This window comes from Aethalodelphis obliquidens, unplaced genomic scaffold (genome assembly GCF_003676395.1).
Source record: "Aethalodelphis obliquidens isolate GAN/ISIS:26980383/991018 unplaced genomic scaffold, ASM367639v1 scaffold34, whole genome shotgun sequence".
Lineage (NCBI taxonomy): Eukaryota > Metazoa > Chordata > Mammalia > Artiodactyla > Delphinidae > Aethalodelphis > Aethalodelphis obliquidens.
The window spans coordinates 12,716,536-12,740,675 of record NW_020837978.1 but is presented as its reverse complement, the minus strand read 5'-3'; the positions used below and the strand labels follow the sequence as shown (position 1 = coordinate 12,740,675).

At 44.2% G+C, this 24,140-nt stretch overlaps 1 protein-coding gene across 14 annotated transcripts in view; it reads left to right on the top strand.

The window, feature by feature from the left end:
* The window catches only part of ATXN1 (ataxin 1), a 399,625-nt gene that overhangs the window by 171,655 nt on the left and 203,830 nt on the right, over window positions 1–24,140 (top strand). The window contains exon 6 of one of the 14 annotated variants that reach the window (XM_027128423.1): window positions 12,492–12,542. The exons of the other annotated variants lie outside the window; for them this stretch is intronic. The gene's annotated coding sequence lies outside the window, so the exon portion shown is untranslated. The remainder of the gene's footprint in view (window positions 1–12,491; window positions 12,543–24,140) is intronic. 14 annotated transcript variants of the gene reach the window in all.

Genomic DNA, 24,140 nt, shown 5'->3' with positions numbered 1-24,140 from the left:
GGGAATGGCTTTTCAATACTTTCTCCTTGGAGTTTGTTCCCTAAAGAAAACGATGTTGGCTGTTCAGTGGAGTAGTTTGGAGGAAGCACTGCTTTTAGGGACTCTGTCCTCGTGGCGTGGAGAAGCCAAAAAGCAATGCTTCAGAGCTCCCGCTCGGTATTTTTCAGGAGCTTTAAACTGTGTATAAAAGGCCTGTCCACCTTAAAGCTTTTGCCTGTGAAAGATCAATAAGATATTGATTTTTACCCACTGTACGCCTGGGGAAACAGAATGCAGTAGCCAAGATTGGAAGAAGCAGAGAGAAAGGAGAAGAGAAAGAACCTCCCTGACACCTACCTGAGAATGTCTCCAGGAAGAGGATCAATATCTTCTGATATTTATAAGTAAAGGAACTGCTGGAATGGTGCATTTCATATGCTCTGCCCATCAGGACCTCTCACCCAGGAAAGATGAAGAGTCTTTATTCAGGAGACGGGAAGCAGGAAGCATTCAGAACCACGTAGCTAACACTTTTCTTTTTAAACTGTACACTGCTTTTTACTGTATTCAGAGAATTGTGCAACTCCCTAACCACAGTAAATTTTAGAACATTTTCATCACCCCCAAAAGGAACCCTGTATCCGTTAGCAGTGAATTCCATTTTCCTCTGACCTTTCACCCCCAGCTCCTGGCAACCACAAATCTGTTTTCTTTACGTATAGATTTGACTGTTCTAGGCATTTCATATAAATGGAATCGTACAATATGTGGACTTTTGTGCCTGGCTCCTTTCACTTAGCATATTGTTTTCAAGGTCTGTCCGCACTGTAGCTTGTTATCAGTGCTCAGCGCTTGTTATGATAATGATATTCCATTGTATGGGGAGGCCACGTTTTGTTTATCCAGTCGTGAGTTGATGGTCACTTGAGTTGTTTCTGCTTTTTGGCTGTGATGAATAATGCCTCTGTGAACATTCCTGAACCAGCTTTTGTGGGGACATGTTTTCATTTCTCTGGGTAGCTTACTTTTAAGCAGTTAGGAATTAAGATAATGATTTTTTTCCCTTTTCATACATTTGTTTGCTTCACTACTGTTTCTTCTCTTTTCTTACCTATCTCTCTTAAAAATAATTTTCCTTGAGTACGTAGTTGTGTAAGAGTAAGAACATCAATTAATGTCTGCTAATCACAGACCACTAGCCTCTCTTCTTTTCTGAACCTACTTTTTATTTATATTTTATTATTTTTTTTCTTTTTTCTCTTTTTTTAAAATAAATTTATTTATTTTATTTTTGGCTGTGTTGGGTGTTCGTTGCTGCGCACAGGCTTTCTCTAGTTGCGGCGAGCGGGCTTCTCATTGCGGTGGCTTCTCTTGTTTCGGAGCACAGGCTGTAGGCACGCGGGCTTAGTAGCTGTGGCTCATGGGCTCTAGAGCACAGGCTCAGTAGTTGGGGCGTATGGGCTTAGTTGCCCCGTGGCACGTGGGATCTTCCCAGACCAGGGCTCGAACCCATGTCCCCTGCATTAGCAGGTGGATTCTTAACCACTGTGCCACCAGGGAAACCCTTCTCTTTTTTTTGAATTTTATTTTGTTATTTTTTTTATACAGCAGGTTCTTATTAGTTATCTATTTTATACATATTAGTGTGTATATGTCAATCCCAATCTCCCAATTCATCCCACCATCACCCCCCCACCCTGCTTTTCCCCCTTGGTGTCCATACGTTTGTTCTCTACATCTGTGTCTCTATTTCTGCCTTGCAAACCATTGAACCTACTTTTTAAAATTGAAGTGTAGTTGATTTACAATGTTGTGTTAGTTTCTAGTGTACGGCAAAGTAATTCAGTTATACATTCATATATATGTACATATACATGATTTTTCAGATTCTTTTCCATTATAGTTTATTACAAGATACTGAATATAGTTCCCTGTCACCAGCCTCTCTTCTAAGCATCGTGCATGTGTTGCAGCGTTTCTGCTTTACACATGTGATGGCTAAGGTTTAAAGAGGCTCCATAAAGCCTGAAGTGTCCAGCTTGGCAGTTGGAGGAGCTGGGATTTGGATCCACATCTATATACTCTTTTTTTTTTTTGTGCTCGGGCCTCTCACTGTTGTGGCCTCTCCCGTTGCGGAGCACAGGCTCTGGACGCACAGGCTCAGCAGCCATGGCTCACGGGCTCACGGGCCCAGCCGCTCCGCGGCATGTGGGATCTTCCCGAACCGGGGCACGAACCCCTGTCCCCTGCATCGGCAGGCGGACTCTCAACCACTGCGCCACCAGGGAAGCCCCACATCTATATACTCTTAATCGCACTGCTCTCTGTTGCCTCCCTCATGATAATGTTAACCCAGGTCATGTACCTGCTCGTCTCCCAGAGAATTCTCTTCTGTTTATGAGCCTTTCTCTGATTTGGTTGTGAAAAGTCAGGGACATGGTTTCAAGACTCTTCATCATGTGCCCTTGGACCTGGAGTAGCATTTGTGTTCCCCCTGACAAAATGATGATGAAATATTCCCATTTGTTTGAGTGAGAGCGCATCATCGCAGCCCGGTGCTGGCTGGTGTCAGGTCAACCTGACTCAACCCTCTGCCCTCCCGTTGCTCAGTCTCTTCATCTTGAGATTTGGTCTCTCCTTCACTTCAGCCACCTGCAAACACTGCCACGCCTACTACCTGTGTCTCAACTTGAACCAATATCCTTTGGACCTTTCTAAACCTTGAAACCTCCAGCTCTGCAATTCCCCTCTCTGGTCACAGCCTCCGGGCCCCCTGCTTCCCCTCCCTTCCGCTGAATCCCGCCGTCGCCCTCATTGTTTCAGCTGCCTTCAGGCTCACTGTCTCCATCCCCAGCCCAGGTGTCATGGTTTGTAAGTTTCACTGTGCTTTCCCAATAGTTGTGTCACACAGTCCTTTCCAGACACCAACCCTGGGTGATCCCCGCCACTTACACAGCTTCTCAGAGGTACCCAAACCCAGTGTATTGGTCCTGATGTCAATCCTTGCTCCTCAGTTTGGGATGGGTCCCCATGGCTGCTTCTCTAGCAGATGCGCTGTCACACTTCCCGTGGAACCCGTTCCAAACCTTTCCTCTCTCTTCAGAACTTACCATGACTCCTGCTTTCTGTGGAGGGACATTTATTCTTCTTGCTTTATGAAAACCTCGAGGGACCCCGACGTGATTCCTCCACCTCTCTCCTTTTCCCTTGAATTTTGTGCGTTGCCCCCGCCGACCCGCAGTCTTAGACCTACAAGTGGATCTGGTCTCTAGTATCCGATGTACTGCTAGATGTGCTGGATAACTGATGTGCTAGGTAACCAAGGCATCAAGGATTCAGAGGAATTTTCCCTGAAACCCAGCTGGCTGGAAAGCCTGAGTTTTGTAGAATGTTTCTCAAAATTCTTTCAATTTTATTTCTTCAGCAGTTTCTCTAAGCTGTGTACAAACAAGCCTCACTAATCACCCCATTCTCTCCTCTGTGAACACAAGAGAAGGGAACATGAAAGGTGTTAATTTTCTAATCTACGAAAGGGGATGTTGGCACTTTGACTAAACTAAAGTTGGGGCTTACCTGTGAATTTCAGCCACCCCTGCCCTCCATCCTATCCCATGGACAATGGAAAATCAGCTGTAATGGTTTAGGAAGGTCATAAAGTGGGGGAAAGTAAGCCTTGCTAGCTCTTGCCATGATAGATGTGCGTCTTCAAGGGAATCCAAAAAGTTCTGCTTGATAGATGAGGTTAAAAATACACAGATATGCTGTAATCTCTGTGAGAGGGTTAATATGAAAAGTTTTGAATCCAGGATCCTGTATTTTTGATGACCCATTACCCACGGACCAGTCTATTCTGCCTGAGCACCCAGGACTCCTTCCAAGGAGAGTCAGAGAGTAGCTGGGCGGAGCAGCGGGGTCTCCACCCTTTCATCTTTACACCTCCTCCCCTCCACCCCCCTTAGAATAAGCACTTAAGGGAATGTCTGATGAATTCACTGTAGTGTTTGTCAGGATGTTTTTACAGCTATTTTGTTCTAAATTCAACTGATGGCCAATGGGAGACCTAACAATTCAGTGAGTAGAAATAGGCAAACTTGGTCTTTTTCTTTGTGTCCTGAGGATAAATCTAAACGAACCTGTCTAGTTGGCACACCTCCAGCTGCAGCAGAGGCCAGGTTTAAGTGAATTATGAAGAATGAATTAGACACGTGGTCTTGGAGGCAGCCCTGCCCACTCTGGAGGGGTGTGTGTTGGTGGAGGTGGGAGTCTTACCTAAGGCCCGTGTATAGGAAGCTTGTAGCTGAATGCATCTGTTTTGCGAAAGTTGAATCAGCCTCCTGGGTGATCCCTTGTAAGGGATTTTAAAAAGTTATTGATTTCTTTCTTGAATATACCTATGTTAAAAATAACCAGAAGAACTGTCCAGAATTAGACCACATATTTTGTTCATTTCGTATTTCAGTATCCCTGTAATATTTGTTTCTCATTTCTTTCTTTTAACTAAAAGAATTAACTAATTTGTTTTAAATCACTAAAAGTACAAAAGGGGTACAATGAGAGGTACAAAGAAAAATTAGTCTCTTATTTCTGTTCCCAAGTCAGCCAGATTCACTCCTAGTGGCAAAGCTTCATTACCATTTTCTTGTGGATCTGTTTAGGGATAGTTTATAACTATAAAATAGAAATAAAATAAAAAACATAAATATATATAAATAAAATATAAATATAGGGATATTTTGTAACTATAAAAACTATAGGAGCAAAAATACGGGTTTTTTTTTTTTTTTTTTTTTTTTTGCGGTACGCGGGCCTCTCACTGTTGTGGCCTCTCCCGTTGCGGAGCACAGGCTCCGGACGCGCAGGCTCAGCGGCTATGGCTCACGGGCACAGCCGCTCCACAGCATGTGGGGTCTTCCCGGACCGGGGCACGAATCCGTGTCCCCTGCATCTCAACCACTGCGCCACCAGGGAAGCCCAATACGGGGTTTTTAAAACACATTGTTTACACCATACACACTTTTCTGTTTTTTACCTTTTTTCACCTAACCATGTATCCTTGAAAACTTTTCTTGTCACAACATAGGGAACAGCCTTATTCTTTTTAGTACCTAAATAGTATTCCATTGTAGGGTTTTGCTATAATTTACTCAGCCCCACATGGGTGGACTTCCGCTCGTTTCCAGTCGTTTTATACTATGCACGATGCTCCAGTGAATTACTTTCTGTAAATAACATTTTCTATATCAGTGAGGCTCTCTGGAGGAGAAATTGCTACAGTAGAATTGTTGGATCAGAAGGAATGTGCAGTTTTAATTTTGGTGAGCCTTGCCAAATTGCCCTCCGTTTTGGCATTTGTACTAATGTGCGCTCCCACTAGCGCTGTGGGCTTGTGCCTTTTCTCCACAGACAGTGTTATTAAACTTCATGATCTTTGCCAATGTGAGAGGTGCAAACTACTATCTTTTAGTAGCTTTAATATGAGTTTTGCTTGTTAGAGTGATGATCGAACATCTTTTCATATGTTTAAGAGCCATTCCTATTTTCTGAGAAATGTGTATTGACTTTCATTGCCCATTTTTTACTGGGTTTTTGGGCCTTTTCCAGCTAATTCATTTTTAGGAGCACAAAGTAGCTCAAAAAAACTAGTCCTTTTGTCTTGAATTTTTTAATTTTTCCATTTCTTTTTTGACTTCTTATGCTTCTTTCTCGCAGGATTTGTTTTCAAAATTCTGTAGTCTTACTCATCAGACCTTTTTTTTTTTTTTGCTTTTAACTTTTTGACATACTTATGCCTTCTCCACTCAAACATCATGTTTTAAAAATTGTCTCATTTTTTCTTAGTACTTTTAAAATCATAGCGTTATTGAGATGTAATTTACATACCATAATTCATCCTTTTCATGTGTACAATTTAGTGGTTTTAGTATAGTTCCAGAATTGCACAACCATCACCACAATCTAATTTCAGAACATTTTCATCATCCCAAAAAGAAACCCCATACCCATTAAGCAGTCACTCTGCATTCCCTCTACCCCAGAGCCCCTGGTAACCACTGTTCTGCTTTCTCTATGGATTCGCCCATTCTGGACATTTCATGTAAATGGAATCATACAACGTGTAGTCCCATGTGACTGGCTTCTTCCACTTAATGTCATGTTTTCAAGCTTTATCCTAATACTTTTACATTTTCATTTTTAACACTTAAATCTTTGGTCGCTCTGGAATTTTAGTGTAGGATGTGAACTAGGGATCTGACTTTATTTCTTCCAGGGGGCCATCCACTTATTTAAAGTCCTTCTTTCTTCCACTAAAATGCACTGCCACCTTTGTCATGCACTGAATTCCCGTATGTGTTTAGGTCTGTTCCTTTTCTGTTGACCTTGCTTTCTACTTGTGTGCCCGTGCATACTGATTTAATTTCTGGAACTTTAAAGTATTTTAAATATCTGGTATGGGAGTCTTTCCTTCTTTCTCGTTGCATCATTTTTTGTGGCTAGTCCTTCCTGTTTATTTTTCCATATGAACTTCAGAGTTAGCTTTCTCATGGTGTTTTTGGACATCGTGTCAAGTTTATTGATTACTTTGGGAAGAATTAGTGATTTCTTCTTCAAGGACAAGCAGGGTAGAGCTTTCCAGTTGACATACGTTCTCTGTCCTTCAGCAGTGTGAAACTATTTTCTTTATCTAGATCTTGCATGTTTCTCATCAAGTTTATCTCTAGCCATTTTACATTTTTATCTCTATTGTAAAAAATGGGATGTCTTCTTACTGGTCATCACTTAGGAAGGCTATTGACTTTGGCATATTACTTTTGTTAGTTACCTTACAGAATCCTCTAATTGTCTATAACAGTTGTTTAGCCGACTCGTTCAGAGACTCGTTTGCAGTCACAGCCTATGCAAATAATGATCGTCTTACTGCCTCTTTCCCAATTTTTAGACCTCTTATTTCTTTCTCTTATTCAATTAAAGTGGCTACTTCCACCAGAATGCTTTTAATAGCAATGATGGCGGACAGCCTTGCGTGGGTCCCCAGTTTAACGGAACGCTTCTTAAGTTTCCCCATGTACAAGGAGGCTGTCTTTGGGGTTTGGCATGTTTTATGTTCATTGGGCATTTACAGGGCTTTATCTTGAGCAGAAAGCCTTTTGGAAATGCTGGATGTGACTGAATGGTTTGCAGAGACGGAAGGCCTGCTCTGCCAGTTCTTCTGCCGTGATAAGATAGTAGACTGATTTTCCTCACCAGCACTGACAGGGGTTTGAGTGGGAAGTCCATGCTTAGCGGAAGAAGGCAGCAATCATACTCGAATCTCATGCTGTTTTTCTTTGCCAGTCAAGTGAAAAGACTAAGAAGCCATACAAGGAGGTAGCACCAGGAGGATTAAGTAAAGGCTAAAGGGGAAAAGAAAGAAAGGAAGGGAGAATGGATGGAAAGAAAGAAGAGGTAAAAATATATACCACTTTCCTCACTCCCAAAGCAAGGCATGTGATAAACCAAAATACTTCTAGGGTAGTTTTTCCCCCCAAAATATTATTACCCAAAGAAAGGCACCAAGCACTAATTGTCAGCAAATATAGTAGTCTCAGAAAAGGCTCAGAAGAAATAGGGAAGTATTTTACCATTTGTAAGCAAAACAGACGAATACAGTGTTCCAAATATTGAGAAATCACTGAAGGGAGAAAGAATGCCTGTTGAAACATGTTTACATGTTGATTCTTTTTGATGTTGCCATAAAAAAAAGTGTTTTGATCTTTTGCAAAGAAACTGGAGAGGTATTTTATGTGCTAACCCCGAATATGACATTACTCTAGTAGTAATAAATACGAGGACAGGCTGTCCCTTACATTAGCTGAACTAGAAACCAAAACAAAAGATGGTAACAATTGAGGATTTGATGCTTGTTGGAAACATGTGCCATGCAGAATTGGTGCAGTTGTGGTTAAAAACCAAAGAAGTTTAGACCGACTCCATAAAGTAGAGAGAGCTGATGGGTGCTGTTTGGGATTCACTACAAAACCGTCTCTGTGACATGCAGGAAAGAGAAAGTCCTGGGAAGTGCACAGACTGCCTGGGTGTGCCCACCCGGTTGATTTTGGACATGCACACCTTCAACTTGCACCTGCTGGTCACACGTCAAAACCATGTGTGTGATTTTTCAGGTTGCAAGAAACACGGGGGTCTGGGCGGGAATCCTGGGCGAGTCTTCTCACCTTCTTGTGAGTTGGTGTGTTGAGAAGGAAAGAGCAAGGGCTTGGAGCAGAAGCACCTGACTGCCACTTGCTGGCTGTGTGAACTTGACCGAGTTACTGAACCTTTCTGAGCTTAGTTTCTCATCCGCAAGTCACGTCTACAATTCAAGGGTCTCGTGTGGATTTATTAAGAGATGTTGTACCCAAAGCACCTAGCATGGCTCAGGGCCTGGTAGAGAGCAGTTGCTAAGTAAGTGTTCGTAGGTGGACCAGAGGAAGCAAGGGCGGAGGGAAGGAGGGGGGAATTGCATGCGTCAAGTGCCACGACCCTGATATACAGAGGGTTCTGGGGAAACTCGTAAAAAGACTGTCACATCAGGACCAGGGATGAAGGGGTGTTTATAGGAAAGACTTCTCAGAGGGATGAGTTATGCAGACTAGGCAGGCAAGATGTTCTTGGGAAGTGCTTCTAGGTAGAAAAGGACAGCATTTTCAAAGGCATAGGCTTGAAGGAGTCAAGGAGTCTTAAACCCAAGGAAGTGTGGGTAAGAGAGCATGGCTGAGTCCCAGGTTATGGATGGAGAGTTGTGAGTGAAAGACAGGAGAGGTTTTCAGCCCTGGGACTGAGTAGGGTCCTGTTTTGTCATGTTGGATTATAGTTACGATGGTGGTAGATGTAAACCTGAAGGACCCTATTGCATTTGCATTTTGGAAACGTGGCAGCAGCGTCAGTGGGGTGGGTTTAGAGACCAGCGAGAGGGAATGAGCTCCGGGCCTTGGAAGTGATTCCTTCCACATTCTCTACAAATCCTGCACAGTGCTGAGTACATAGTAGGTTTTCAGGAAAAACTACTTGATGGACTTGAACAAAAGCGGTTCTTTTGCCAAGATCGTCTTTTCCGTGATTCGTTTTATCATTCATAGATTATTCTCCTGTGGATTTGATCATTTCCCCCCCAATTATTTTTGACCCTCGATTAAATTAATCTTCAATGACTGTGTGTTGTGGCATAAACTTACCCTAATCTATTTATAATTTATTGTGCAAGCATCTGTCTCATAAAAGATGTCTTCTTATTTAAAGGGCGCTAGCCTAGAACCGCATGAAAATTGCCGCTCACGGTGGTACCCCCTCCTCCCCAGAAATGGTTTCTGTGTTCCCAGCCCCAAGCGCTTTTGGCTTTGCCTGTTTTAAGCTTTTTTAAAGCTTTCCCTGTTTTAAGATTCTTTCAGGCCTCCAGGTGCTTTAGAAGGAGAAAGCTCTAACAGCTTTGGGCTCCTGATTGACTTGAAGTAGAGCAAGCTCAGTGCCTCACTTTGGAGTAAGGACACTCTCCTAATTCAGGTGGCGAAAGCAGTAACTGTGATGGTGGCCCGTGGGTAACTGTTGAGGGCCATGGTTAGTGCTGAATGGAGTAAGAGGTAATTGTACCGATCGTGTACTGGATGAATAAATAGCAGTTATTCAGAGCATGGATTGTGTTTTCAGTCAGTCATTCAACTAACATTCTTTGAGAGTCCCCTAAGTGCCAAGTAGGGTGCTAAGTACTGAAATACTAAAGTAGGACCAAAGTTAAAAGGGTCCCTACCCCATGGTGCTAGGTTATAGTTATTTTAGTACAGTAGATTAAAAAGGAACTAGTCAATTACAAGAGGGAAATACAAGAAGTGGTGGAAGCATCTAGGAGGGGCACCTGACCCCCACCTGGGAGGCCAGGGAAGACTGTCGTGAAGATCCAGAGTTTCCTGAACAGGAAGAGGAGTAAGATAGACCTTAGGGAGTTTGGGGTGACAGTTTTTATCTATAAGGAAAAGGAACGGGAGCATCATGGATTATATTATGGATTTATTACAGATATTTAATAAATCCATCAAAATAGCCTTTGAGCTGTACCATATTTGGAATGTATACTTGGGTGTTGTAATGTAGGTCTGTAGGGTCAGGTCTCTTATCAGACCCGTAGTTTTCTTTACTGTGTGTCTCAGCACTGCCAGTTGACCAAGAAGCACAGATCCTAGAGGTCAGTGGCCTGAAAGAAAGTAGAATCTGAATGCTATCTCTGAAGAGTCTACGAGTCAGGGTATATGTGCAGCTGCCCACAGCAGCTTCTGCCGTTGAAGCCATTTTGCTCTCTGTGGTTTTAGTGATTTAGTATTACATCCTCTGGGATACACGGAGCAGCCCCACCCTTAGACAGAAGGGCCCAGGTCAAGTTACTGTCAGGGAGAATCCAGTGTACGAGCAAGGTGCTCTGCTGAGTTGAATAGCTCGGGTGTGGACCAGCAGGTACAGAGGCATCAAGGTGACAGCACCCCAGGAGACCATGTTCTGGCCGGATCCTCTGGTCAAGACTGGACAGTGAATAATGATGGTTTCTGTCCCACCCAAGCTGAGTGTTGGATGTGGGCCCATGGAGGTAGGCTTGTGAAAAGTGTATATTTTATAAATTCAGAGTGTGGCGTGGCAGCCCGCCTACACTCTTAATTTTTGCTTTTGGAAGCTATGTCCAGAAAAGAGAAGCGAAATTTCCCAGCCTTATAAACTGCACCTTATTCAAAACACACCGTGTGCGTTAATGTGCCACTTCTGCTCTCTGCTAAAGGGAGGGTTTTCACAGTATTGTTTCTTTGGCAGCAACAGAGGGAAAGTTTAACAGGAAAACACATTTACTCCTTGTATAGGGACATCTTGAAGGCGCTTTACCCATCTTTTGGGGGAAACTCCCTACCACAGAGCCTCCTAGAAATTCAGGGGCTGCTTGCTCCTTAGAAATGGCGTGAGTTGGCTAGAGATAAGCATGAGTTGTTTTGTGTCTCGAAGCATGGCGTGCTTAAAATAGTTCGCAATGCAGGATTCATATTCTGTACTTGAATTGTTTCTAGAACCAGCCTCTCCAGGTGCAAGGGAGCAGCTTTGAGTGGCAAGAAAGCCATCCTGGCTTGTCATTGAGAGCGTGTGTCCTTGGAGAATATGCTTTAGTTCTGCCTCCTGGGTACCCTCACCATGGATGCACATGGCACGTCCTCACACACGCTCAGATGCATTACTCACTTAAGAGCCTGGGCACAAAGAGAGATGACGAACAGATTTTTTTTTTTTTTTCAGTTGAAGGACATTGCTCTTTTCCCCCTGCCTGTTGAATATGACTTCTCTGTTTTCTGTTTATTTTCAGCGTCCCCAAGGGAAAATGTCAATTTTAACTAGAATCATAGACTGTTAGGTCTGGAAGGAGCCGTAGAGTCCTAACATGCCCAGCTGGGAGTGCCAGCGGGATCCATGTAGAGATGCCCAGCAGGTGTTCTGAAAAGCATCTGGATCTCGGAAGAGAGGGCAGGGCTAGACTTGTGGGTCTGAGAGTCATTCACGTAAAGTCAGTAGACACAGTGCCTCTGGATGAGGTCATTCCCCTGCTCCAACCCTTCTTAAACTCCTTCAGATTTTATGGAATCGTCTCAATTACTCAGAAAGACCCTCGAGATCCTCCATAATGTGGCCGCCACTTTTCTTTCCCGTCTCTTCTCCCACTGCCACGTCTCTACACACGCCCCTCCAACTGCAGTGGTCCGTTGGCCATATTGGGACACGTATGTCTGTTACCTCTCTTTTCTAAAACTGTTCATTCTTCTAGAATTAGCTCAGATTCCCTTCCTTCTGGAAGCCTTCTGTCATGAATGCAGGTGGTGAGAAACCAAAAGGAATCCTGGGTCCTGTGATGAACTAGAAAACATACTTTCCCTCCTTCACCAGTCACAAGTCTCATGTGACCTGCTTAGAACAGCCTTGTACTCGTTCTCAGGGGCATCAGTGGTCCTCTGGAATGGCCTCTCTCATGGTGCAGGGATCCATCCCGACGTCCACGACATATACGTGTGCTGCTTCTGCCTGCACACGTATATATACGGAAATGTATCTGATTTTCTGCTTTTTATCCTTCATTTACATTATTTTCTTTCCAGATGTTTCCTTTCCAGGGAAGTTGTATTGAATTTTCCTCTTTGTAAAGTCATGCCAATTTTGGGGTTAGAATGCAGAGATTCTTACTCCAGCTCCATGGTCAGCTCATTGGTTCATTTAGGCAAATTACATAACCTCTACCTTCATTTATCATCTGTAAAATGGGCCTAAGAATAACACACCTCATTTTTATAAGGATACAAAAACCTAACATTGAAACATTTTGGAAAACGTTTTAAAACGTGGAGTATACAGAAGGCTTTATTCTTGCTGCCATACCGCTTAGAGTCAAAAAAAAAGAAAACTTTTAGTCCTTCTTGATAATTTAATTTAGACTGTGTCATATTATGTATCATATAACATTGCAGAACCTGACATCAGAAGAGATGAATCCATATTTTGGTTCTGATTTACGAGCGGTGAGTCCATTACTGAATTTCTTAACCTTTTTGAGCTTCACTTTCCTCCTCTGTAAATTGGGACTAATGATGCTGTTGCTGTCTATTAGAGTTGTTGAATAATTATGTTCTGCAACTATCATGCTTGAAAAACACTTTTAAAACTGCCAAAGAGCATATTCAGCAATAACCTTCATGGTTTGTCTGGTGGCCTAATAATTGTGCTGGCTGTAGAAAGGGTCAAAAATACGTCCTGATTCCCTTTTCGGAGATACCTGTTGGCTTGCCCCGAATGTGCAAGGGATAAAAGGAGGAGGAACTGAAGCACGCTGAATATGTAGAAGAGGATGCAAAGTTGGCAGAAGCCTCTGATGGACTTCTCTCCTATCCTGAAGTTGAAAGGGGTCAAGTTCATACGCAGATTGCATGGGAGCCACGTGGCCAAAGCTGAGAATGGATGCAGGAGGGAAGGCAGTGGAAAGGAACCAAGATAGCATGTTAAAGCCAAGTGACGGTTTGCTAGGGTGTGTCCATGGGCATTGCATGCATATTCCTGAGTGTTTCTTCTCAGCGGTGGTGGGCCTCATAGGGCACTGGTGGCGTATTCCGTAGCACAACAGGAACCTCCATGGGAGGTGGCTCAGCTTCCCCAATTACCTCTCTTAAGTTGGGTGGGGATGAAGTGGTGTTATATGTTGAACTGTGTCCCTCCAAAAAGATACTGAAGTCCTCACCCACAGTATCTGTGAGTGTGGCCTTATTTGGAAGTAGGGTCTTTGCAGATGACCAATTTAAGATGAGGTCATTGTGATGGGCTCCAATCCAATATGACCGGTGTCCTTATAAAAAGAGGAAATTTGGACACCAAGACAGAGATGCTGGGAGAATGCCATATTAAGACGAGTTAGTCTGTCACAAGCCAGTGAACGCCAAGGATGGCTTGTAAGCCACGAGAAGCTAGGATAGGGAGAGGCATGGGAGAGATCGTTCCCGCACAGCCCTCAGGAGGAACCCACCCTGCCTGATCTTGGACTTCTAGCCTTCAGAATGTGAGACCATAAATTTCTGTTGTTTAAGGGCCCCTGTCTGTGGTACTTCGTTATGGCAGCCCCAGGAAACTAACACAGGCGGGTGGGCCGTTTCCCCAGACCCAACTGCTTCTGCGTGACACTTGGTCCACAGTTTGGATTTTACGGTGAGGCTGCACACGGTATGCGTTCGTTGCCAGCCTGTATTCAAAACGACACGATTTCCTGTGGCTTGGCTTTTGACAGCAAGTGCATTTAAAGTCTGATCTCAAGGTTTGGAGTTGACTTAGAATGGGGTTTCCTAAAAGTTACAATTACCTCACTCCCATTATCTCCTCAAGTATAGTACCTTTATGTGCGTTTGAGAAGGGAAAAGGGTGCAGTCGAGTTGTATATTTCAGTCACTTACCCCAAACCCTGCATTCTGTTATTATGTTTCCAGCATTGGGCACTTTCTCGGGAATATTTTGTGTTCTATTGTAAGTCTGCTTTGGTTAGAGTTTTGGCAAAGCCCGTGACAAAGAAAGGGAATGTTTCTTTTCTCTTTTCACTTTCCATGGGCTTGCCTGTTCCTTCTCGAAAAGATGCTGGACCTTCCCTCCCCTCCTCTCCTGGGGCTGGAGTCGGGTAGGGGAAGGACTGCCTCTTTCCTCGCTGGGAAATGTTGATTCATATTATATGAAACATTTGTTTTCCCTAGAAACTTCCACTGTGTTGAAATCGTTGGTCCAAATTTATATGTGAAAAATAAATAAACTTGTCATGGAAAGGCGCTGAGGGTACAGTTACATAATAATTATGTATGCCCGCCCCAACTTATTCACATAGGAGACCTCACCTCACAGTAGTTTTCTAAAGTTTCATGGCTTCTAGCATCTTTTCCCAAACTCCACGGAAACATATTAAAAATAACTGTTATAAGTTGAAAGTCCACGATTTTTCTAAGTATGTCGTAAGTAATTGTATCTCTTAGTGGCAATTTCATATCCCTACTTAATAGTTGGGGCAATTAGGGTTCAGAAAAACAGCAAAGCTGAGATTAAAATTCAGGATTTCCTGATTTCCAACCAGTGTACTGCGTGTTTTCTGTGCTAACATTATGGCAGGCCAGGGTTCAGTTAAAACAGGTGGTAGGTGTTGTAAGGGCAAGGGGGTCCTGGAGGAGAGATCACTCAGCCTCCAGTGAGAAGACCTGGGTTCCCGGCTGGCCTCTGTCACTGTCTGACAGCATGGCGCTGGGGCATTAGGCTTCTCAGGGACCGCAGGACAATGACGGAGCTTAAAAACTCTACACTTCATACTGAAATATTTAGGGATTAAGTGATTTGTCTGGGATTTGCTTGAAGATGTAAGGGACCATGAGTTGATGATTCTTGATGCTGGGTAATGAATATCCGGTGTTCTATTGAAAGTCTTTTGTACTGTGACGTTTTCCATAAACAACTTCAGAAAAAATTTTATGCTTCTAAAATGTGTACCTTTGATTCTTCCTATCTCCTCTCCTACCCGACGCTATTGCTCAGTTCACTGATTTCTCCTGAACACAAACTCCTCTGAAAGAAAGCAAGCCCTTTCCTTTGGTCTGATCCTAATATGTATATTAATAAAGACTTTCTGACTCCTTCCCCATTTTTAAATTTTTTAACAGATAATACGATGCCTGTGCTTTCGTAATAAATTCCAAATCTGCTGTCTGTTCCTCACCAGTGTGAATTGTAGAAAAGAGTACAAAGGATTAGCGTACTTTAAAATAAATCTCGGCTAATTATACATACAGCCGCGTTCACTGAATGTGAATATTTTCAGGGCTTTCTTTGCTACCAAGTGCCGCTTGCTCATGATGTAAATGAGAACAAATTTAGTTCCATTAAACAAAACACAGCAACTCTTCTCCTATAGCAAAAACTTCTTCAGGTCCTATTTTGGAAGTGGGAACCTAATTCTAGTGTTCCCTTGTTAGCTCTGGGCCTGTGTAAGCTCTGGGCCACAAGGTTGATGACTTGAATATTCTGCAATCTTGCTTTCAGAATTTTAGCAGGCAAACAAGTTGTGATGAAGTGTTTGTGTTTTACAAGGATCCTTGTGAACTCAATGGCATTTGAACTTGCAGTGCCAGCAGTTTACCAGGAGGCCTGAATTGAGGGGTACATGCCTTGGCCTTTGCATTTCTTTGAGATCCTTTACTCTCTATTGCAAAGAAAAAAAAAGAGAGAGAGGGAGAAGAAGAAGCAGGAGAAGGAGAGGAAGAAGAGAAAGAGGAGGGAGAAGAAGAAAAAGGAACTCTCAAAATGGTATGTTCTCGGCCCATACCATGGTCTCCCCAGAAACTGCTGGACGCCACCTTGCTATTTTTTAAAGTTACAAGGTTATTTAAGAGGAATTCATTCATCTCCTATTAATCTGGAACATTCATGATCTCTGTAGGTCCAAAGAGGGTGTTTCTTTGGGATCTATGAAAGTTAAAACAGCATTCAAATCCAACGTGAATTACCAAACTCTTTCCCAAGAAAGCTTCTATGAGTGGCCTCATCTGTTACGTTGAGAAAGTGAAAAATCCCAGGGCATGGAGGGCACATTTTCCACACTCAGAGGAAAATGATTTCCTTCCAACAGCCTCTTTGTCTCCAGATATCTGGACCCCAAATCCTTGATGCTGTAGCCAGTATATTAAGAAAGGAGGAGGAAGCTGCTTATCTCTCCTGAAAGTCTTTATTTTTCCTAATCTTTTCTCCTCCCTCCACCCTTGCCCTAAATTCCTTTCCATTTTGCCCTTTCAAAAACTCCTGCCTCCTACAAAAGCTAAAAATAATGGTAATGCTTTCCAATGATCCTCCCTTAATAGTAGCTCAGATGCAGGCTGCAGGCAACAAGGAAACCCTTTGTGGTGGGTCCTGCTCAGAAGCGTGTTTACAGATCTTGGCTCACCCCAAGATTTTCAGATGAGAATGTCATCTGAGATTTTCACTCTCACTTGAATCCCAGGATCTTTGCCTTAGTGTCAGAACGTGCCAACATGCTTGGAAAATACTTCCTAATTCTAGATGACACCGACCCCATAGCACCCCAGAGAGAGGTGCATAGACCCCGGAAGGTAAAGATACACCTGAATCCTCTAACTGTGATTAGGGGAAGTCCCAAATGGTGGCGGCTACACTCCAGATTTTAAACCCTCAGATGTTATTTAATAAAGATCACAGACCCGTTCTTATGTTCCCAGGATTGTGCCGACCTGCTGACAAGGGCCCTGAAGAAGGTGGGGAATCTGGAGACCCAGTCCTCCCAGTGGAGTTCCTAGTTGTGTGCGATCTTGCGCCCTAACTTGGCCGGCCGGCCTGGACAGCTGGCTCTGGTTACTGTGGGAACAACGCAAGGAAGGCCGTTGTCACATTCCTCCGGGGCCAAAGGCACAACCTTCCTAACACGCTCAGTCCCTGCTGGCAAAGGGAAAGCCGAGGAGCATGGAAGCAGAGGCTGGGAGTCTCTGACGGATTTTAGAAGTCCGTTAACCCCGTTGTTTTACTGATTGAGAAGCTGAGACCCAGAGAAATTCTGTGACTTTCCATTGTCAGGTTGATGGCAGACCCAGGACTGGAGTTATCTAACTCAAGGTCCAGTGCCCTAATGTTTCTCTGAGCATCTTGTTTCAATCGCATAGTGGAAAGGAATTATTGGTAAAGACATTAAATTTTGTGGTGTTTTCACATCCCATAACTGAGTCAGGTTCAGGAGTGACCATATCTGTTACTTTTGGCCTAAGATGTTAAAGCACCACCAGGATGCGTCTGACCGGCAAGCAGCATCTTCGGTGACCCTAGGGGATGTCATTGGCTTCTAGCCCCAAGCCCAGAAGTAGAGTTGATTTTGAAGAGTTCATCTTTAACTCAAACATGAAGCTCTAAAAGCACTCAAGTAGTAATGCTTGAAAACAGCTCAATTCCTCTGAGCTCTGACCATACTTGAACTCTTTCTTTAGAAAATAGCTGAAATTGTAGTGGTTAGGACATAGGAAAACAGAATGACTGGATAGAATTTGTGACATGTGCCCTGGTTGGAGGGACATTGGAGAGTTGAATTTATAGGTAATTGAAGATTCTTTTTCTTTCAGCACGCTTTCCTTTAGAGTCTCACGGAACCTTCCTTTAGCATAGGTGCAAGCTGATAAAAGATTGTCGTTTAGGAAGATTTTTACTATTTTAAAAATACACACAGAGGAGGGGAAAAAAATGTATCTGATCCCAAAGTGCGAAGAATTAGAAACAGCACTTTTACATATAAACTTCTAGATGATGGGATCAATTTTCCTTTCACAGGAAAAGGCACCGTAAATCACTTTTCATCAGGAAAAGCGGTGCTTGGGTGACATGCTGCTTCCCCAACAGAACGAGGGGTGGCCACAGGGGGAAGGAACGAGCAGAAACTGCTGTGGCCCCGCGTGCTTGGTGTGTCCCATGTGTTTGAATGTCATTCCCAAAAGATCATGTGCGGACATGCCGTATTTTAATGCCTCTCTTTCTGTAAAGAATTCGGTTTTTGTTTCCCAGCGACCTCTTCCAGGTTCTGACACATGACTGTAGCCTTTAAAAAAACAAAAATTGTAGGCTTTTTCCTCCTTGTGAGTTACTGTGTTTGGCTGCTGTGAAGGCGCCAGGGCTCACCTAGAGTAGGACTTAGCAGAGGCTCCCAAGGTATTTGGGACTGTGGAGGGCTACCACGTTTCCTTCCCATCGAGAGCCCTGCCATGAAACAACCAAGAGTTCCGTGAGGGGCAGGGCAGGTGGAGGGGCGGGAAAAGATGAAGCCGCGGCGCTTCCCTTGCTATGATCTTTTCTTTCCGCTTACTGAGGCAGAGTGCTCTCTGCTATTTGAAGGGAGCAATTTAGATTGATATCAAGGAATGAATAAACAGGAGGCAGTGATGAAATCTCACCTGGAACGAATGCAAATAGGGTATGCTAGTGATGGCGTGGCCGTGTCACACATTCGAGCAGAAACAGGGAGCCCATCAGAAGCCTGGGTTCGCCCGTCTCCCCCGTTCACCCACTAGATATTCCACAGCGATGGAGGCCGTGGGAAAAGTTTTTTTTTTTTTTTTAATGTGTCTCCATGTTGCACCTCACATTATAGGGCCTTAAAGCACTTGACGAGGCTTCAAGTAATTCTGAGTGATGCAGTTTTTAGTTTTCCCAGAAGATCTTAAGAGATGGTTTCCACAGATGCATACGTGAATTCAGTCCGATCCTGAGTGTTTTACTGCCTCACATTGTTTGACATGGCGAGAAAGTCCTTTTGGTTCCATCTGCGAGTCACCTCCTACTGTCAGAAGTCCCTCGTGGGAGCCATGTCAGTGTCTAGCTTTGGCCAAGTCAGCTTACATGAGTGAGAGGCAGTTTACCTGTTTGTTAAGTGGGAGCCTGGACCCACGGCTTTCCGAGGTCCCCTCCAGCTCAGACATTCTGCCCGCTGAGATTCCGTGTGACAGGATGCGACAAGATGCAGGTCCGCCTGCAGCACTCTCCTTGAAAACTTACTCCCTTCTCCCTGACCAACTTTCCCTCCGCTGTGAAGTCTGCCATGGAAGAATTCCAGGTCTGCTCGAAGATGTTCATTCCTCAGGAGCAGCTTGCAAAAGCCCTGAGCATGGGGCTTCCCTGGTGGCGCAGTGGTTGAGAGTCCGCCTGCCAATGCAGGGGACACGGGTTCGTGCCCCGGTCCGGGAGGATCCCACATGCCGCGGAGCGGCTGGGCCCGTGAGCCATGGCTGCTGAGCCTCCGCGTCCGGAGCCTGTGCTCCGCAACGGCAGAGGCCACAACAGTGAGAGGCCCTCGTACCAAAAAAAAAAAAAAAAAAAAAACTCTGAGCATGCTTTGCCTTCTCCTGCTCTGGTTGGTGATGAAAAACTAGGTCACAAGAGGTTGCCCCCTTTCCAGTTACCAGTAGGGGAAACCCCCAGGGCTGCAACAGGAACAGATGCAGAACAGCTCCAAAGAAGGAAACAGAAAGAGATGCATGAGAGGCGAAGAATGGGTGAGCCTCGCCCTGTTGAGGGGGAAAGGAGGCGAACCCTGATGCTTAGGAAGGAGAAGGAATGCCATCCTGGGCCTCCTTCCGTGAGTCAGTAGATCTGTGGAACTTGAGGGAAGAGGCGGGTCACGCTCTCTAGGAGTTTAGGGGGCTTTGGGCAGAGTCCCCTCTTCTCCCGTGCTTTGTTCTGGGTCGGATGTCCTGGCAGCACTGCACGATGCTGTACTGCTTCTCCAAGTGCGTTCTGCAAAGCCCTGCAGGCTCTGGAGAGACCAGGCTCGTGCGCTGCACTTGGCCTCTCTCCTTTATCTCTGTTATATTTCGAGGTTATATAGATCTTGTTTTCTTAAAAATGTCCCGTGGGGGCTTCCGTGGTGGCACAGTGGTTAGGAATCCGCCTGCCAATTCAGGGAACACGGGTTCGAGCCCTGGTCTGGGAGGATCCCACATGCCGCGGAGCAACTAAGCCCGTGAGCCACAACTACTGAGCCTGCGCATCTGGAGCCTGTGCTCTGGAACAGGAGAGGCCGTGACAGTAAGAGGCCCGCTCACCATGATGAAGAGTGGCCCCTGCTCGCTGCAACTGTAGAAAGCCCTCACACAGAAACGAAAACCCAACACAGCAAAATAAAATAAATCAATTAATAAATAAAAAAATACTTTATCAGAAAAAAAAAGTCCCATGGTTTTTAAAATTTAAAAACCACTGGTAAATTGTGGAAGAGTGCATATTCTAGGCAATCTGACCTTGGACAAGTCGCTTGATTTCCCTGAGCCTCACTTTCCTTATCTGAAAACAAGATTAATCGTAAGTTCTCCGTCTGTCTCACAGAATGAATGAAGGATTAATTAGAATCAGTGATTTGTCCCTTCATTCCACAAACATGCATTGAACATCTGCCCTGTGGAAGGCTCTGCTGGGAGAGAAATTCATAAGTAAATGTTTGGGACGGTTATTCCAAGAAGAGAGACAAAGCACGTGCAGAAGCGCAAAGATAACTTCTTGGTGCTGGTGCTGGTGGTGATGGTGTTAACTAGACAGTTTAATATAGTGACTCCAGAGCCTAACTGCTTGGGTTTGAATCCCAACTCCAACCACATACCAATGTGACTTCAGGCCCCTTATTTAACTTCCTTGTGCCTCAGTGTTCCCATCTGTACAATGGGGATGATAATAGGCCCTATGGCATTGGGTTGTGAGCGAGCTAAATTTAGAGCTAATATTTGTAAACTAACTAGAACAATGACTAATACATGGTGAGCAGTCTCCCACATTTATTATTGTTACTGTTATTGATTATTTCACCATGCCTTGTGAAGTTGGTGCTGTAAGGCACGTTGTTAATGGATGTGCCACGTGTGCTGTTTCTTGGTCCTCAGCATCACAGTCCCTTGTAATCGTACTTCCATTCTTATCTTCCCTCCTGCCTCGTGAGCCCCCAGAAGATGCATCCTGTGTTCGAGAGGAAAGGCAAGAGAAACGTCATGTCAAAGATTCTCTTCTTTCTCCCTTTTTTTGAGGTTGGATTGGTGCTCCTCTCGCACCGAACAAAGGCTTTGCCTTACAGAAAGGAGCTTTCTGTGTTCCGTGTGTCATCTGCCTTTAAGGGTGTAATTTGTTTCTGATGCGTATGCAGGGCGCTCCCTGGAGAAGGCTTTGTTGACAATGTGCAGAGGCCTCCTGTATTGATCGGTGATATAACGGTTCTATAGTGGGTGAATGAGGTCATTCTCATCGTGTTACTCAAGTCGGTGACCTTGAGGCCCGTCGGATGACTAAGCCACATAGGTGGATCCCTGGTTACAGAATGTCCTTGTTTAAAGGTAAATCGGTGTGAGGGTGACATCGTTTTAAGGAAACTACTGCAAGCGAATTACATGCCCCTTGCTGAGAGGCAGTCCATATTAATAAGCTCTCAGGCCACCCAGGTCTTCGTGGGACTGTTGGGGCTGATTTTCAAGAATTCTTTTATCTCTGCTTCTCTCTTATCTCTTCTCATTAGACTTCATTTCTCTGTTAAACTGCCATGACAGTGTATAATACTGTCCATGTGAGGTTCAGAGCAAGATACTTAGTTCTGAGCTAGCTGGCTAGTGTGCTTTTTCTTTCCTTTTTTAAAAATTCATCGTGGGGTGGGACAGAGCAGAAGATGAAAAGATTTTTTAATACAAGAAGAGAGAGGAAGTAAGCATGATGATAAAATATGCATGCAAAAAACCCTTGTTTAAAAAAGGAGAAGTAGGGCTTCCCTGGTGGCGCAGTGGTTGAGAATCTGCGTGCCAATGCAGGGGACACGGGTTCGAGCCCTAGTCTGGGAAGATCCCACATGCCGCGGAGCAACTAGGCCCGTGAGCCACAACTACTGAGCCTGCGCGTCTGGAGCCTGTGCTCCGCAACAAGAGAGGCCGTGACAGTGAGAGACCCGTGCACCGCGATGAAGAGTGGCCCCCGCTTGCCGCAACTAGAGAAAGCCCTCATACAGAAACGAAGACCCAACACAGCCAAAAATAAATTACTTAATTAAAAAAAAAGAATAAGACTGTAAGCTGTTAAAAAAAATTAAAAAATAAAAAAGGAGAGGTAAACTCCATAGTTTTAGCTATACATTTAATCTGGATAAACGCTTTAGCGTGGCAAATAAGAGTTTCTGTCTGCCAGCATCCCTGTGGTTGCAGACCAGGCCTTATGACATTGGAATAGGTGCAGGTCTTAAATGAACAGACTTTGAGCATGTAGGCAGGTGAAGGGCAGTGGGGGAGGGGGGGGCAGGTAGTGGGGAGAGGGTAGGTTATAATACTTGTTTTGGAATCACTGGGTAGCAATTAGCTGTTTTGTTGTGTATGTTTATACAAATGCTTGTATAGTACTTATTATGTGCCAATACTGTTCTTAGTGCGTTTTAATGTATTAATCCTGTAATCCTTACAACCATTATTATGTAAATTCAGCATCTGAGAACAATGAGGTTAAATAACTTGTCCAAGGTCGTTCAAACCCAGGCATAGGCTCCAGAGTTGGTGCCCTGACCACTTACAGCCTCTCACTGTCAGGGTATCAGGAGCACAGAGAAGGGAATTCCTGTCCCAAGGAGGTGTATTTCTTGTGCAGGTAGAAGGAGCTTAATTCTTTCAAAGCGTTTCATCAAATGTCCTCATCTGGCAAGTTGCCTTTAAACTCACTGTAATCAGATTGGGAGAATGTGGTGAGTCTCAGCGTCACTCCTGGGAAGTAAGACCTTTCCCTTCCTCTACCAAACGGCTATTTTTTTTTGCCTGTACCGTGATTGTATTCTGATTAGGAAGTCATTGCTAACGTACACACACTCATGCACAAGAGCCCTTTCCTGAGGGTAAGCAGAGAGCTGGCTTTTGCCCTTGGTGGCATCACTTGGCAGAATAGAAACACTTTTCTCCTGTAGCAGTTGACGAGGCCATCGGTTTGCAGAGCAGGAGAGCAGGGAATGTTCTAGGCAGCTTTTAACATTTGCCGGCGCTAATGAATTTGTCAAGCATCTAAACTCAGGACGGTGCACGCTTAAAATGATCTGGAATAGATTTTAACTTTCATAAAAGATAATAACAATCTGGTATTGGAGTCAGAAGAGGCACATTTTCCCTAAATCATTTAATTAACTATCTCTCAAGAAAAACTTCGTGTGAAACAAACAAAAAAGTCCTAAAGTAGCTAAGGTCAAGTAAGAATTGAAGGCCGAGTGAGTAAATAACCAAGTTCACGGAAATTATCAAAGAAATAGATATGTTTATTATGAATGCACTATTTATTTTATTTTATTTTATTTATTTATTTTTTTTTTTTGCTGTACGCGGGCCTCTCACTGTTGTGGCCTCTCCCGTTGTGGAGCACAGGCTCCGGACACACAGGCTCAGTGGCCACGGCTCACAGGCCCAGCCGCTCCGCGGCATGTGGGATCTTCCTGGACCGGGGCACGAACCCGTGTCCCCTGCATCGGCAGGCGGACTCTCAACCACTGTGCCACCAGGGAAGCCCAGAATGCACTATTTAAAAGATGTTTATTGACCAGAGCAATAAGGATGTGTTTTTGATCTGTGATAAGGACAAGTGTTGAAATCCATCCAAGCCACAAACACGATTTGGAGGGTCCGCGTGGAATATAAAACTGCAGTCTAGAGCTCATATCCTATATGGCTTTTTGCTAATTAATAAACACTGGCCTCATGTCTGTTACTTAATAGCCTAATTGCAGCACGTTGGCAAAAGTGCCGTCTTGCACTGCGGATGGGGGAGGGGTTGGGATTTTCTGTGAAAGAGGTTAAAAGGAGAAATCATGAAACTAACTTCTTTTAATGAGATGCTCCAAAATAATCAGATACATTTGTATTTGGGTCAGATAAGCCACTTCTGAGAAACCTTTTTATGATGAGCAACCTCAGCGGTGCAACCCTGAACAATGCACCTTGAGTCTCTGAGCTTCAGTTTCCTCACCAGGAAGGGGAATAATAATAGTCCTACTGGCTTTATTGTGCTGTCGTGAGGATTAATGAGTTAAAACTTCTAAAGCTCTTAGAACAATTCAACTTGAATTTCAA